The sequence below is a fragment of the Prorops nasuta genome, unplaced genomic scaffold (genome assembly GCF_024137725.1).
Source record: "Prorops nasuta isolate Cenicafe-Biocafe unplaced genomic scaffold, Cenicafe_Pnas_1.2 PNAS00007, whole genome shotgun sequence".
Taxonomy (NCBI): domain Eukaryota; kingdom Metazoa; phylum Arthropoda; class Insecta; order Hymenoptera; family Bethylidae; genus Prorops; species Prorops nasuta.
This window is the reverse complement of record NW_027116804.1, coordinates 4,346,437-4,361,659: the sequence shown is the minus strand read 5'-3', so window position 1 is coordinate 4,361,659 and position 15,223 is coordinate 4,346,437. Positions and strand designations below refer to the sequence as shown.

At 35.4% G+C, this 15,223-nt stretch overlaps 1 long non-coding RNA gene across 2 annotated transcripts; it reads right to left on the bottom strand.

Annotated features, from left to right (window-relative positions):
* Window positions 1–2,404: 2,404 nt before the first annotated feature.
* Window positions 2,405–3,912, bottom strand: LOC136775097 (uncharacterized). Of its 2 annotated transcripts, XR_010822882.1 has the most exons (5): window positions 3,876–3,912; window positions 3,459–3,809; window positions 3,210–3,359; window positions 3,010–3,144; window positions 2,405–2,647 (listed from the first exon to the last, which is right to left on the bottom strand). It is a non-coding gene; the product is annotated as an uncharacterized lncRNA (long non-coding RNA). The 2 variants fall into 2 exon arrangements; XR_010822881.1 differs by having other exon boundaries at window positions 3,210–3,809.
* Between the last annotated feature and the right edge of the window lie 11,311 nt (window positions 3,913–15,223).

Genomic DNA, 15,223 nt, shown 5'->3' with positions numbered 1-15,223 from the left:
CCATTGATACTGTATTTTCACAGAGAATGGATAAGAAAAAGGGGCCCTGATTTATTTTCGGTTTATAAGGCAGCGAATCGAACAAACAACGCCCAAGAGCGATACCACCTATTTTCAACAAGTTTCATAGGAGTTAAACCAACCTTTTATAAATTTATTTGTGAGTAAATAGTTTATTTTATAATTATAATTATTTAAATACAATATTTTATGAAAAATATGTAAAAAGAATTAAATAAACTAATTTCTTTATAGGCGGAATATTGGATATAGCGAGAAATTATCGCATTAAGTACAAACAATTAGGAAGAGGTAATTGCAAAGTAGGCAAGACCTATTCCAAATTGGACAAGTGGTTACCTATTGCATGGGCCAATTTATTTCAGGCTCTATCAACTGAAAATGAGGGAATGGTTGAAAGAATAATAGCTGAATTTTTGGAGCAATCGACCAACTTTACTCCCTTCATATTTAGTGACAACGACTCAAGAGAAACAGGTACATTCTTTATACAAATAATTCTCTTTTTTTTTATTTTCATAATAACTTTAAATACTATGGTACTTGTATCTGCAATGTGAATGATACTAAAATATAATCTTAATAAATAGTATAATCCCACAAAAAACAAGCTTTGCTTGTAAAAAAAGGACGGCAAGTACATAAGTCGTATCTAGTATGATTAATATATAGTAATATAAAATATTTTAATTAAAAAAAAGTAGTGAAATCCAAATGTTAGGCAAGTATAAATTTTTTCCATGGCGAAAATTGAAATTTAGAAAAAAGTAAATAGTAATACAAAAATTACTTGCCAGGCCCGTTGTATGCAATCGTATTAAATAGCCACATTTTTAACTTACGAGAAGCAATGCTTATATTGCAAGATAGCAACTTACACATGAATATTACGGGCCCGGCAAGTAATTTTTGTATTACTATTTACTTTTTTCTAAATTTCAATTTTCGCCATGGAAAAAATTTATACTTGCCTAACATTTGGATTTCACTACTTTTTTTTAATTAAAATATTTTATATTACTATATATTAATCATACTAGATACGACTTATGTACTTGCCGTCCTTTTTTTACAAGCAAAGCTTGTTTTTTGTGGGATCTTATAACGTTTTGTAAGAATATAGGAATTAAAACTAAAAATTCTTTTAACTAATTCAATCTAATAAAACATTTTCCAATGTTCTCATCGTTCCATAATGTAAAGCTTCAATTCGAGATATTAATTTATTAATCTATTAAATATAATACAAATTATTACAATGATGAGTTCTTATCATAATTACACTTTTAGAGGCATTTAACATAGGATTCAATGACTGTTTGAGTTATATTTTCAACATCATATACCCAATATCACATTAAAGCCTTTCACTTTCAAAAATTTGTTTCTAAATTTACCTTTAAATCCACTTTTTTCTTAGGTGTTACTCTCACTATCATCTTTGCATTATGGCTCTTTCCCTGGTAAACTAGTGACATTTATATATTCTTTTCATTAATATAAACTGTAAAATATATACCAGTTAATGCAATGGAAGTCTATGTTTTTTAGGTATACTGCTTTCAGTTTCTTGAAGTTACACACTGTATGTTCTATTACATGTGAAATATTGAAATTATGAATTCCTTTCATATTTACACATTTACATGATTTTATTATAATTTTCATCAACTATGTTATTTCTAATTCCAAAGTTGTATGCCCAAAATCACCTGCAGGCACTTCACTCTCAAGGATTTTCTTATAAATTAACTCATATTTATCCATCACTTTTTTAGCTGTTAACCTCAACATCAACTTTGAATTATGGCACTTTCTCCAGCACACTAGTGCCATTTATATTTTCCCTTCATTAGTATAAACTAGGAAATACACCAATTTATACAATGGATGCCTCTCTTTATTAAATATACAGCTTTCAGTTTCCTAATTTTATTCACCATATGCCTGATCACATGTAAAATATTGCAATCATGAATTCTTTTCATATTTACACATCTACATAAATTTATTATAATTTTCATCAACTATGTGATTTCTAATTCCAAAGTTGTATGCCTAAAATCACCTGCAAGCACTTCACTCTTAAGGATTTTCTTATAAATTAGCTCATATTTATCCATCATTTTCTTAGCTGTTACCGTCAATATCAACTTTGAATTATGGCACTTTCTCCAGCACACTAGTACCATTTATATTTTCCTTTCATTAATATAAACTAGGAAATACACCAATTTATACAATGGAAGCCACTCTTTTGTGGATATACTGCTTTCAGTTTCGCAAAGTTATTCACTGTAAATTCTATTGCATGGAAAATATTAATATGATGACTTCTTTTCATTGTGTCATTTCTAGATGACGTTATCATTAAAATTATGATTTAATTGACTTATATATTTCAAAGGGTTTATGCCCAAAATCACCTGCAAGCCTTTCGCTATTAAAAATTGGCTTCCAAATTAATTTTTTAATTTCTCCACCTTTTCCTTAGGTTTAACTCTCAACATTAACTTTGCATTATGGCTCTTTCTATGGTAAACTGGAATCATTTCTGACTTCTTGTATTAAATATTACAGCTTAACCCTGCACAATGACACAATAAACATGTTATTGTAAATCAATCTGAAATAAAATCTCACTAAGTACCAAAAGATATATTACATATTATATTATAAAAATCAATGTTATTCTTATAAAAAATTAAATTTGAATAATTTTTTTGGTAATAATAATAATTTCTTTCTATTCTGATTGGGGAAGCGTAGGTAAATATATGGTTTTAATACTTTTTTATATTATAATTGAATATTAAATAACGATTAGAAAATATTTATCTGCTTTTCTTTAATCGTAGTAATAAGAAAGATTTATTGTCTCATGGAAAATTGTTTCTATATATGATATAACCTATCGGACAATTGAAATCCATATGAGTTTAAAGAAAAGAAAAATTTAAACATGAATTTTGTTATTGATTTCCATACCTGGATGTTTAGCATATGTTTAAACCTCATCCTTCTCTGTTTCATTTACAACCTTTGTTAATCTGCATTCTCCAATGACAGGGTATTTCCAAGAATTGTTATAGCATTTGGCACTGGTTGGCATCAAACTGCAAACTATGAAATAATGCCTATATATAACTTTGTTTTAATTAAACAAATTCTTTTTACAATGTACTTACTTTACATGAAAATGTTTATGTTTATAGCTATTGAGACACTACCGTGTGTCTTAATTATGAGTGAATGTAACAAGATTATCCTTATCTGTTTTATCTGCAATAACCTGCATTTTTGAATAACAGGGTATTTCAATAACCTTTGAAGTACATCTGGAAAGAGAGACTCAACAAAGTAATTGTTATATTTTAATACATGCTTGAGCTGAATTAAAAAATAAATAAATAAACAATTAATTTTTAATTACATACATTTTAAGCGGTTGAATGAGTTACACATACTTTACCATGTGATAATGAACAATTGGCTTATCTTTTTCTTTCGCTAGTAAATTGACATATCATTGAGTCATCAACAGTTAATCACATTTCAAACTACTGTTTCCATTGCTCAACCAGTACTCCGTAGTTGCATTAAACCAAAGCTCTGTTTTCCAGCAACACATGGCAGCACTATCTTCATTATCTATTTTATTATAAAAAGTAGTAATATCCACTGGAACTGTAACTGATTCCTCTTTAACTATTGTAGTACTTTTTGGTGCTTGCATTTTTCCAAGAATTGTTATAGCATTTGGCACTGGTCTGGCATCAAATTGCAAACTATGAAAGGATACCTTGTATATAACTTTGCTTTAATTAAACTAATTTTTTTCACAATGTACTTACTTTTCTTAAAAACGTTTATGTTAATTGTTGTTGAAACACTACCATGTGTGTTGGTTATGAGTGAACGTAACAACCTCATCCTTCTGTTTCATTTACAATTTTCGTTAATCTACATTCTTTAATAACAGGGTATTTCCAAGAATTGTTAGAGCATTTGGCACTGGTATGACTTCAAATCAGAGGTGCATACAAGGAAAATATTTTATTTATAACCTGAAATAAAATCCCACAAAGTACCACAAAATATTAAATTTTAATATATTTTACAATGTTGTGTTACTTATCTGATTCTCCATCAGACTCCTTCATGTATTTATTCCTTTAGTTTGTTTAATTATCTACACTTTGAATTATATCATACTATTTTTATCCCAACAGAGTAATTTTGATTTTGACAGTTCTATCGAAATCGATTGAAATTTAGGGTTATGCCGGTATTGAATATAGCAGGTGAATATAGCAGCCAACTTCAGCCCGAGACATACAGAAGCGGTCAACTTCAGCCCGAGACATACAGATCAGCCCGAGACATACAGAAAGGAAGGAGAAGAATTTCAACTTCGGCATATATATAGCTAACAGAGTATGAGATCTCTGGATTGCGTGAACCGATTTTAATGTTTATGGGCTCAAATGAAAGCTCGTTCAAAACCATTTTAAGAAAAGCTTTGCTTAAATCATGATAGTGGATTATTCACAAAGAAAAATCGGTTTGAAAATTAGGACAGCCAAACTTGCTGTATAAGAGAGTAGTGCCTCGACGGCCGTATATACATGTCATTATCTACTTTTTTCTGTACTTGCCGTCGAGACACTACCGTGTCTCTTGATTTATAATTTCACTTATCCACATCAGCGAATTCCATTTCTATTTTGCAGTTAATCACAATGAAAATGCTACGGACGATCAAAGGAGAGAGCTAGCCAGTTCAAGCAGACAACGGAATATTTCCGGAAATATCTCGGCCCAAGGAGAAATGGAAGCAGGAAGTAGTAATCAATAAATAATTGTCGCCCATGACGGAATTATTCTGATGAAACTACTTTTGAAAGGCCCAGTGCTTTTTTCTTTATAAACATTTTTTAAGAGCAAGAAACACTTTCTATGTGCAATTAAAATAAGCTTTTGAATTTAAGTAAATAAAATTTAAAATTAGATGATACATTTTTGAAAGAGCAATTTTTTGTTCACCCTCCTTCATTTTCAAGCATCTTTAAAATGAATCAGGACATGCTACAATCGCCGAGGGTCATCATTCCGTATAGCAAAATTCTTTTGTAGATGATGCGACAAAATTAATCTTCCACATTCCTGAATGTCCGTTGGATGTCTTCGCGAAAGTGATCGAAGTCTGAGTTAATCATTGCTTCTCCTTCTTTTATAGGGTCCTAAGAAAAATAAATTATAAGATAGGAATAAAATATGTAACAATATAAATAGTTTTGATAAATTTACCTTGAAATTCATGATAGTTGATGGAGAATGTTTCCCATGCCCTCGCGAATAACGTTCTACGTAATTTTATTGTCTGGCTGAGCTGTTCCTTTTATATCGTGCCTAGCCATATTGTTACAGGCAATCATTATTCGTAACTTTCCGACAGTTTTGTAGAGCGGACAGAAACGATCGTGCAGCGGGTAGCTAGAGAACAAAAAAATGAATTTACAAAATAACATTACTAATTTTTACATTATAAATTTAAACTATTAATATTATATGTTTTGTTGCAAGAAGTCGTCCTTTAACAACTTGATTACAGACAAATCCTATTCTTCCTGAAGAATTTGATTAACTTTTGCTGTGAGTTGGACAAATTCAGGAAACTTCTTGTTGTAGAACTCGTTCAAGGCTCTTCAATATTTACTAAGGGAAGTAACATACTGTGCTTTACCAGTGTGTTCTCGTGAATAATTCCAAATAAATCAGCAGCAGTGATGTGGCTGCCACTTTTAACATTTTTTAGATTGAATTCTCAGGATGTGTATTATCGAACAAGCAAGACACCCTAACACCCTTTGGAACACAAATGGAGCTAGCGAGCTCATTGATGTCTTTGAGTGTACGCTGAATACCATGGAAGATGCTACCAAGAATATCAGGTCACAATTCAACACAGACAAGGGCTTTCTTGGTTTGAGTACTGGTTCCCCTAGAGTCATACCACTGGTTTCCTTGTACACCTATAATAAATATATAAGTATTTAGGTATGTGGAGATTTTTTAAAAGAGAGATTGACCCATAAAAATCAAAAATATATTGTTTCCTGAATGTGGTAACCATATCACCTAAATGAATAATTCCTTGTATTAACTCATAATAACCTAATCGTAACAGCTTGCTATAATGTATCATCCATATTGAGTAAACGCACATGCAGCAATAACAAAGTTCCGTTGTATAACCAACATTTTTGTAAACCATTGTGTCTTCAATCACTCTCCTTATATTAGAGTTCAGGAAAAGATCTGTAATATATATGATACCAAAGAATCAATCTCTTTTAAAATAAAATAATTGTATACTTTTACATGACATACGAGATACTTATCTGATATTTATTCTCTTAGCTTGTCTGTAATTACATTACAGATGATTACTTCCGCAGTTTATTCCTGACACTAACCTCTTCTCCTCCTGTCAAAATATTTGTATACTCCATTTAAGCTTTCTTCAATCTTGGTACGTTAAATACCGGCATTACCGGCATGCATTACCGACAATTTCTGCGAATTAATTTTCTTGACCTGAAGTTAGCTTTTTTCTGCGAAAATGTCTTTCTGCGATTTGGTCTACGACCGCCGAAAGGTATTATAGCCGAAAAAGTGCTATAGTCAGATCAGACAATCTGTCATAAGATTGTTACCGACAGAACAACATTTCTGTAGGTAACTTGACAGTTAGCTGGAGAATAAGTATATGATACAAGCTGTTCAAAAAGTATGTACGGGTGATTCTCTAATGGCGGGACATAGGAGATTGGTGTTAGTTGATTATAGCATCCGCAATGATGAAATCCAAGAACCCTGATTGGTCAATATCGTATAGTACCAACTTAAAATAGGCCATTACCAATAGTTTGATACAAAAAATGAGACCCATCCGCCATTTTGGTGTAAAGGTGTTTACACACTTTTCGTAAATAGAAGCAGAAGGAAATGAATGAGCTCTCAAAAGTAGTGATTCCGATTAATTTGTGATAAGTGTAACTTTGGCAAATAAAAGTGATGATTGTAATAAAGAGAGGAGATAGGGAAGAACTTGATTTTCATAAAATTTGTTATTTAATGTATTAACCATGACTGACTCAATGAGAACTTAAATATGTTTTCCTTTGATGGAAATGGATAACATCTGATAGGTCATTGTGTCCACTGGTATAACAAGAACTTTGTGTTTGTTGTTACAAAAATACACTTGATTATTAAAGAAGATGGAAACGCTGTAATGTAAGGCTTTGACTGAACCCATTGAGTCAGTCATGGTTAATACATTAAATAACAAATTTTATGAAAACCAAGTTCTTCCCTATCTCCTCTTTTTATTATAATCATCACTTTTATTTGCCAGAGTTACACTTATCACAAATTAATCCGAATCATCACTACTTTTGACAGCTCATTCATTTCGTTCTGCTTCTATTTACGAAAAGTGTGTAAACACTTTTACACAAAAATGGCGGATAGGTCTCATTTTTTGTGTTAAACTATTGGTAATGGCTTATTTTAAGTTGGCACTATACGATATTGACCAATCAGGGTTCTTGGATTTCATCATTGCGGGTGCTATAATCAACTAAAACCAATCTCCTATGTCCCGCCATTAGAGAATCACCCGTACATACTTTTTGAACAGCCTGTATCATATACTTATTCTCCGGCTAACTGTCAAGTTACCTACAGAAATGTTGTTCTGTCGATAACAATCTTACGACAGATTGTCTGATCTGACTATAGCACTTTTTCGGCCATAATACTGTTCGGCCATATGGGATACTACCGCTCTGCCGTATTGTTTCGCATCAGTTTCGATAGATGGCGCGAGGGCATAATCATCTGGAAGCTGCAGGTGAGCTATCTCCCGTTTCATCTCTGCTGGCAGTATACTTTGTGCAGTCTGCGGCCCCGTTCCGCTATTGACTGTGTAATGTCCTGACTCGTGAGGACTGATTTTACTGTACTGTCGGCTTGTTCGTGGATTCTCTAGTTCGGGCACTATACTTTGGACTAGTTTCCCGGGAACTTGGCCGCGATTCGATTGGTTAAATGAAAGAAATCTAGAGTTATACCTGGGTGATGTTGGTGGCCGTCCTCTCTATGAAGATGGAAAACGATGGCGGGAAAAGGAAAACGTAAACTCCGTTCACAATTTAGTACCGTATAAAGATATTATTATTATGGATAATTAGAATTATAACAATTATACAGAGTTACTTATTTAACTATGCAAAATACTGAATACAAGTAATTAAACGGAATTGAGACTAATCGATTAGCTAGCAAACGATGTGCTTCATTTAAGAAAGAAGAATAGAATGAATTGAATCTAAGAACTAACTGATACATTAACTTAACTTAGAGCGGGACTCTCCGACCCTTGGAGTGGGGGTGCGCGTCGAGCTAAGGCGCATATTATGGTTCCCCCACTATCTTGCTGCTATAATATCTGTTCCCAGAGGAGGACTGAGACGTTACACCTCCCCCCCCTCTGGGATAATTAACCCATTAACGTCCAAAATGTCAAAATTTCTTGCACGTTTTCAAAGTGATTTTTTCCTATGTAATTGGCGTTGAAAAAATTCTTGAACCACATATTCTGATGTAAAATTGCATGCTCTTTCAGAATCCGTTACCAGAATCATGATAAAACTCACAGGAAAAGAGATATGCTCGATTGAAACATAAAAAACACCTAAATTTTCGAAACAAAAAATTTTTAGGATTTTTTTTCGAAGTGTCACGGTGAAGATATCACCTTGCGACCGTGATCAAAGGTGATCATGGGAGTTGAAGTTTAACAGGGAATTTTTTTGTTGACCTTCAACCATCGCTTCTTTACAAAATGGCGGAAAAAACGAATTTTTTTTTTTTCAATCTTCATCAACTTTTTTCTCGAAATCTATGGTCTTTAGAAAAAAATTCATAAAAACAAAAATGCCTTAGAATCGCTCGAGGAACATTCTCAATTTTTTTCAGAATTTTTTGAGACAATTTTTGATTTTCCGGGAAACTTGTGAAATGGAATTTTCAAAAATGTCTCCAAAAATTCTGAAAAAATTTTAGGATGTTTCTCGAGTGCTTCTAAGACATTTTTGTTCTTATGAATTTTTTTCTAAAGTCCATAGATTTCGAGAAAAAAATTGATAAAGTTGAAAAAATAAAAATTCGTTTCGGCCGCTATGTTCTAAAAACCTATTGGTAAAAAACGATTTCTGTGCAAATTTTAGGAAGATTTTTTTACTCTTAGCGTTACCCAGAGACTACGGCGTGGACGTGGTAAAATTCTGTCTCCTTTGGGGTGCTTTTTTCCCGTGAGTCCCCTTGCCTCTCACGTCTCGGGGTGCTTGTTTTCCGTGAGTCCCCTTGCCTCTCACTTATTCATACTTTTAGGTGTGCTTTTTTAGCCAACATTTATTGCAAATATTTAAATTACATGTTTTGCAGAAAATTCTTGTTCTTATTGGACAGTTTCCATTCGAACAAATCCTCAATTTGTCACTATTAGATCGTCCATGTGCTTTACTTTTGCGACTACTTTTTTGTAAGTAGTATTTGGCAATCGAAATAGTGAACTCTTTTATTCCAACTTTTTTCTTTCCATCGTTAGCAGCATTGAAAATTACAAGAGAATTAGTAATAGACGCCTGTATAAGTCTCATAAAAACTACCCATGTCCATTTTTTTGATCGTATACTTGGGAGTATGTCATTGCAATGTCCGTCATGCAGGTCAACACCTCCCATGAATTTGTTATATAGGTGAAAAGCTTGCGGAAAAGGTATTTCAATTTTAGATTTAGCCTCTGCGCTGTATCTTTTTGAAATAGATAGAGGATTGACACCTGCTGCAGTTGAAGCTATTGAGACGGGCTTCGAATCCATGATAGTAATGAAATTTATGCCACTGTTTACGTCGTGCTTCACCACATATGTCCCTCTTGGAGCTTTCTTATCAAGCACATTTTTTTCTTTGACTCGATTATCTCTGATAGTACCAGTGCATTTCAAACGCAATTTCTTCAAATGTAATACCAAATCCATGTTCGTGAAGAAGTTGTCAAAGTACAGATGAAATTGAGAAATTTTGTTATAACTTATTATTTGAAAAAATGGTTGTAATAAATATAATACTACTCGTGAACCTAAAGCACATTTAGATAACTTATCTCCAATTTGAGAATTCTTGCCGCAATAAAGATCCAAATTCAGTAGATAGCCGTCCGAAGTACACAAGCCCCAAAATTTTAAACCAAATCTTATCGGTTTTCCTCGAATAAATTGTTTCAAAACAGTTTTTGCATAGGATTTGGCCATCATCTCATCAACGGATAGAGCAGTTCTCCATATTCCGAATTTCATGATGTTATTTTGAAAAAGTTTCAGTAGAGAACGAACGCGCCATCCTCGATCATTTGAATCTTTGTCTTTGTTTTTTGAAAACTTCAATTTAGATTTTGTGATTTCAAATTGTTGGCGAGACATTGCAGAAGAAACTACTTCATTAGATAAATACGGATCAGATGACCAGTAATCTCTCTGTGATTTTCTGGGATTGAATGTAGAAAAAATAACTATTCCAATAAAAATATCAAGATCTTTCAATTTCAGATCATAACCATTGTCTTTACACGCATCAATAATATATTTTTTCATTTCAATAGAAAAAAAAAGGTTTCAAACAATTGAAAAGGTTCGCTCCTACGTATTTTCTTTTTTTGCGATTCGGACAATAATACTTTATCTTCACAAGAATCAGGGTGTAACTTTTCACCCTCAATCCAAGTGAATTCATGACCTTTTTCAAGTTTATCTTGTTTTTCAGAATAATTTGCACGAGCTTTATTGTAAGTGATATTGGGTATTTCATGTTCGCAATCTGAATCAAAATCGGAACCAGAATCATCGGAACCTGAATAGTCAGGATCCGGAATCAATACGTTGCGTTCTGAATCACTATCTGAAGAATCTGATTCATATTCCGAAGATCTTACACGTTTCCGCGACATAATGTATGAAATTAATGATTTCGTTTATTGATCACTCATCCGTATGTACAAAAATACGAAAGAAGAGAACAAAAAAAGACGAATATTCATGAATACATGAGACCAAAAATTACGCTTATCTGCCGAAATGAAATGGAAATAAAGGATGAAATTTTTGTCGGAATCTATAAGTCTTTGAAAAAAGAATGAAAATAAGTTAGAATCATTCGAGCAATATTGTAAAATTTTTTCCGAGTTTTCGTAGACAGAACGTTTTTTTACCAATAGGTTTTCAAAACATCGGCCGAAACGAATTTTTATTTTTTCAAATTTATCAATTTTTTTCTCGAAATCTATGGATTTTAGAAAAAAATTCATAAGAACAAAAATGTCTTAGAAGCACTCGAGAAACATCCTAAAATTTTTTCAGAATTTTTGGAGACATTTTTGAAAATTCCATTTCACAAGTTTCCCGGAAAATCAAAAATTATCTCAAAAAATTCTGAAAAAAATTGAGAATGTTCCTCGAGCGATTCTAAGGCATTTTTGTTTTTATGAATTTTTTTCTAAAGACCATAGATTTCGAGAAAAACGTTGATGAAGATTGAAAAAAAAAATCGTTTTTTCCGCCATTTTGTAAAGAAGCGATGGTTCAAGGTCAACAAAAAAATTCCCTGTTAAACTTCAACTCCCATGATCACCTTTGATCACGGTCGCAAGGTGATATCTTCACCGTAACACTTCGAAAAAAAATCCTAAAAAATTTTTTTTTCGAATATTTAGGTGTTTTTTATGTTTCAATCGAGCATATCTCTTTTCCTGTGAGTTTTATCATGATTCTGGCAACGGATTCTGAAAGAGCATGCAATTTTACATCAGAATATGTGGTTCAAGAATTTTTTCAACGCCAATTACATAGGAAAAAATCACTTTGAAAACGTGCAAGAAATTTTGACATTTTGGACGTTAATGGGTTAAAAGAATTAGAAAAATTCTTTTATGAAAATGGGATCAGGGAGCCCATAGCTCGCCATAGGGGCTTTATTTATCTCTAAATTAAAGGACTAACGCTAGTTTTCTGAGGTAGGGGCCTGAACATCTTCTTCTGCTTTCGATCGCCTGGTACGCCTTTCCAGGACCCATTTCACACAGCGTGGGCACTCGTCCCTGGGGTCATCGATGTACGTTTCGCACAGGTTGCACACCTTGTGGAAACTATACTGGGGATCCTGTGCCATGCAGTTATTACACCAATTGTCTATTATGAAACACAGGTGGCAGCTAGGACATCGAGGGTAACAGGTGTAGATTCTTGCTCGGCATTCGAAACACTTTATTTCCTTGGAGGGGGTCGACCTCGAAATCTGCAGGTGTTCTCGCACATGGTATAGTTGTTGCAGCTCGGAATCCTTGGCGTCGAAACATTGGCGGCAGATGAGCCCGGGACTAGCGAGGTCTCCCTGTAACACGATGCGAGAGCCCTTGGTGCAGTATACCCTGGCAGCCCCCTTTATGTAGAATTGCTCAGTGTCCATGGTCGTAATGTTGCTGTGTGAGGTAGGAGGGTCTGGAAGGAAAACCTGAAATAAAGGATCGTTAGTATCGTTCGAGAACGTTAGTAGCACTTGATTACCCTCTAGTGAGGTCTAGGAATGTTGAACTAGGATTAAGCGGTGCACTGGGAGTATAAGGTATTCGTCTATCATTTCGCTCATCGAGATCGTCTCTGCGAAGGTCCATGGACCTTTCGGTTCGGCGTAAGGTAGGATATATTGTTGGCTCAGTCGTGGGGCGTGGATCTTCAGGGACAGCCCCGTCGGTTCCTCTTTCCATTCCGTCATTTTCTCGTTCAGCTTCTGTACCCTGGTTTTGTCTCCTTGCGACGGTCCGATGAAGCAACAAATTCGTGAGAGAGTTCCAGCATGCTCCTACCAGGTGAATTCCCCAACCGTACGCAGCGTGCAGGGCATACCCATGCAATAGCGTATCGATCATCATTTTGAACATTATGTATACCAAATAGACTCCCAACAAACCAGCGCTCGTGGTCCCAAATGTAGTCATTCCCATCCAAATTTTCCCTAAAGTATGCTGCGTGATTTTTTCTAGGGCGGTTTCGTCTAACAGGTGGTGAATAGATACGCCCTCCTCCATAGATGGTCGTCCCGAGAAATTCCTAATGACGTTTTTGGTTAGGGCGGGTGTTTCGGCTGAGAACATGATGTGGTCTCTTAGCCGATCGATGTCACTCTGGCTATATATACCGGAAGTAGCAAGATTCCCAGGTGATAGGTATTTCCAAGTAAGTCGGGTTTTCGGTTTCAGTTTTTCGGGGGCACTTACGTCCAGAGCTTTTGGTAATAGTCTCACCCATTCGTGCTCAGTCAAGTGTCGCGTCGGTAAGACGCTAGAGCAGTCCCTTTTTGTGCCATATCTTTTCAGAACCCTTGACCTGGGGGCTACGAAAAGTAAGACTCGATGAGGTAAGTCACTGGGAGTTCCAGGAAGCAGTCGAGTGTTTCCCGGATTTCCACCCGCACGGGGATGCATTTTATCACGTAGATGACTTCTCCTGCTGGGTCCGCGGTGTATCCTGGTTCTTTCATAAGGGTATACGCGAAATCGGTGGGGTTGGAAGCAGCGGTTGACAGTGTAATCTCTAATAGTTGGCGTTCCATATCGCACTTTTGTCTGATGATGTCTGTATATAGTGAATTTACCTGGTTGCGAATATGTCTTTCTACGTAGATAAACTTCGAGTTTATGTAGGTGAACAGGTCCATGTTTTCGACCGACTTGTCCCAGGATTTCGGGAAAGTATTTCCTGCTTGAGTTTCCAGTATGAATAGTTTGGGGTGTTCGGTGCGGTATAGCTCGTATCCGCATATCTTCAGGCTAATTGTATGAGTCAAGGCGAAGGTAATGTCGTTAGAGATGACAGAGAAGATTTTAGGTGCATTTGTTGACCCGACCTCCTGAATTTTCTGGGCTTTGCCTTCATATAGGACATCATACCCAGAGAAATCGCAGGTACTGGAAGGAGTTAACTGCCAGTACGTGTTCCCGTCTTATACATCCATGCATTCTAGGTCTCCAGCGTGGCATACTGTACCGGAGGGTAAATTGATCTTGCCTGTAGGTGTTCGTAGTATGCTTATCCCAGACTTCAACGTAATTTCCAATGACCCCTGGACGATCACATTGTCCCAGGACCCGTAGGTATCTGCATAATATGTTCCAATACATTTCCCGTCATTGTCTATTCTCCCTGCAGCTGTGACCGGCCTGGATGTGGTAGAGTTTGGTTTCAAATCCGATATGACTATACGGTCGTTAAAGTAAAAAACACCGGTGGAGTGCATGGTGCGGCATTGTTGCTCGTTGATCTCCTTGATATATGAGACAAACCCGTTGTGTACCTCAGAGGTGTGTGAGTGCATTCCGCAATATTTTACAGTCCGCGAATAATGGACTAGACATTGTATGATCTCGATGGGTTGATAATCGGCGATTTGGAGTACTTGGACATAGGTGGGATAGGTTTCGGTTTGGATGCTTTTTATATTGCAGTCGTCTACATCTAGTAGGCTGATGGTGGTGACATTCAGGTGTGGTCCTCGGCAGTCATAACCGATCAGTCCCGTGCAGAGATGTACGAGTGCTAAGATGAGGAGGATGTGGGGAGGTGAGGTGTGCATGATGTATCCTGAAATCCAGGCACATCCTTACTTAGCCTAGCCTTATCTTCGTGTACAATGCGTATTTTGTTCTTATATCTAATCTTAATATTATTATTGGAGAGCGTTTCCAAAACCTCGAAGGGTCCCTCGTATTGGTTTGCGAATTTCCCAACTCGCGGTTCCTTTATGATGTATACCCAGTCTCCTCTTTTGAAAGTCACAGGTCTAATTCGCGAGTCATAATATCTTTTGTTCCGTTCTTTGGATTTTATCAGGTTTTCTCTGGCTAACGTTTGGGCATTGTTAATGCGATGAAATAATTCGGTGATATATTCGACATACGTGTTTTCGGTAGATTCTTCTATTGGAGGGTCGGACGCGGGGAGCTTAGCTATTTTCCCGAATACCAATTCATAAGGGGTGAACTGGGTACTCTCATGTACGCTTGTATTGTAAGAAAACGTGG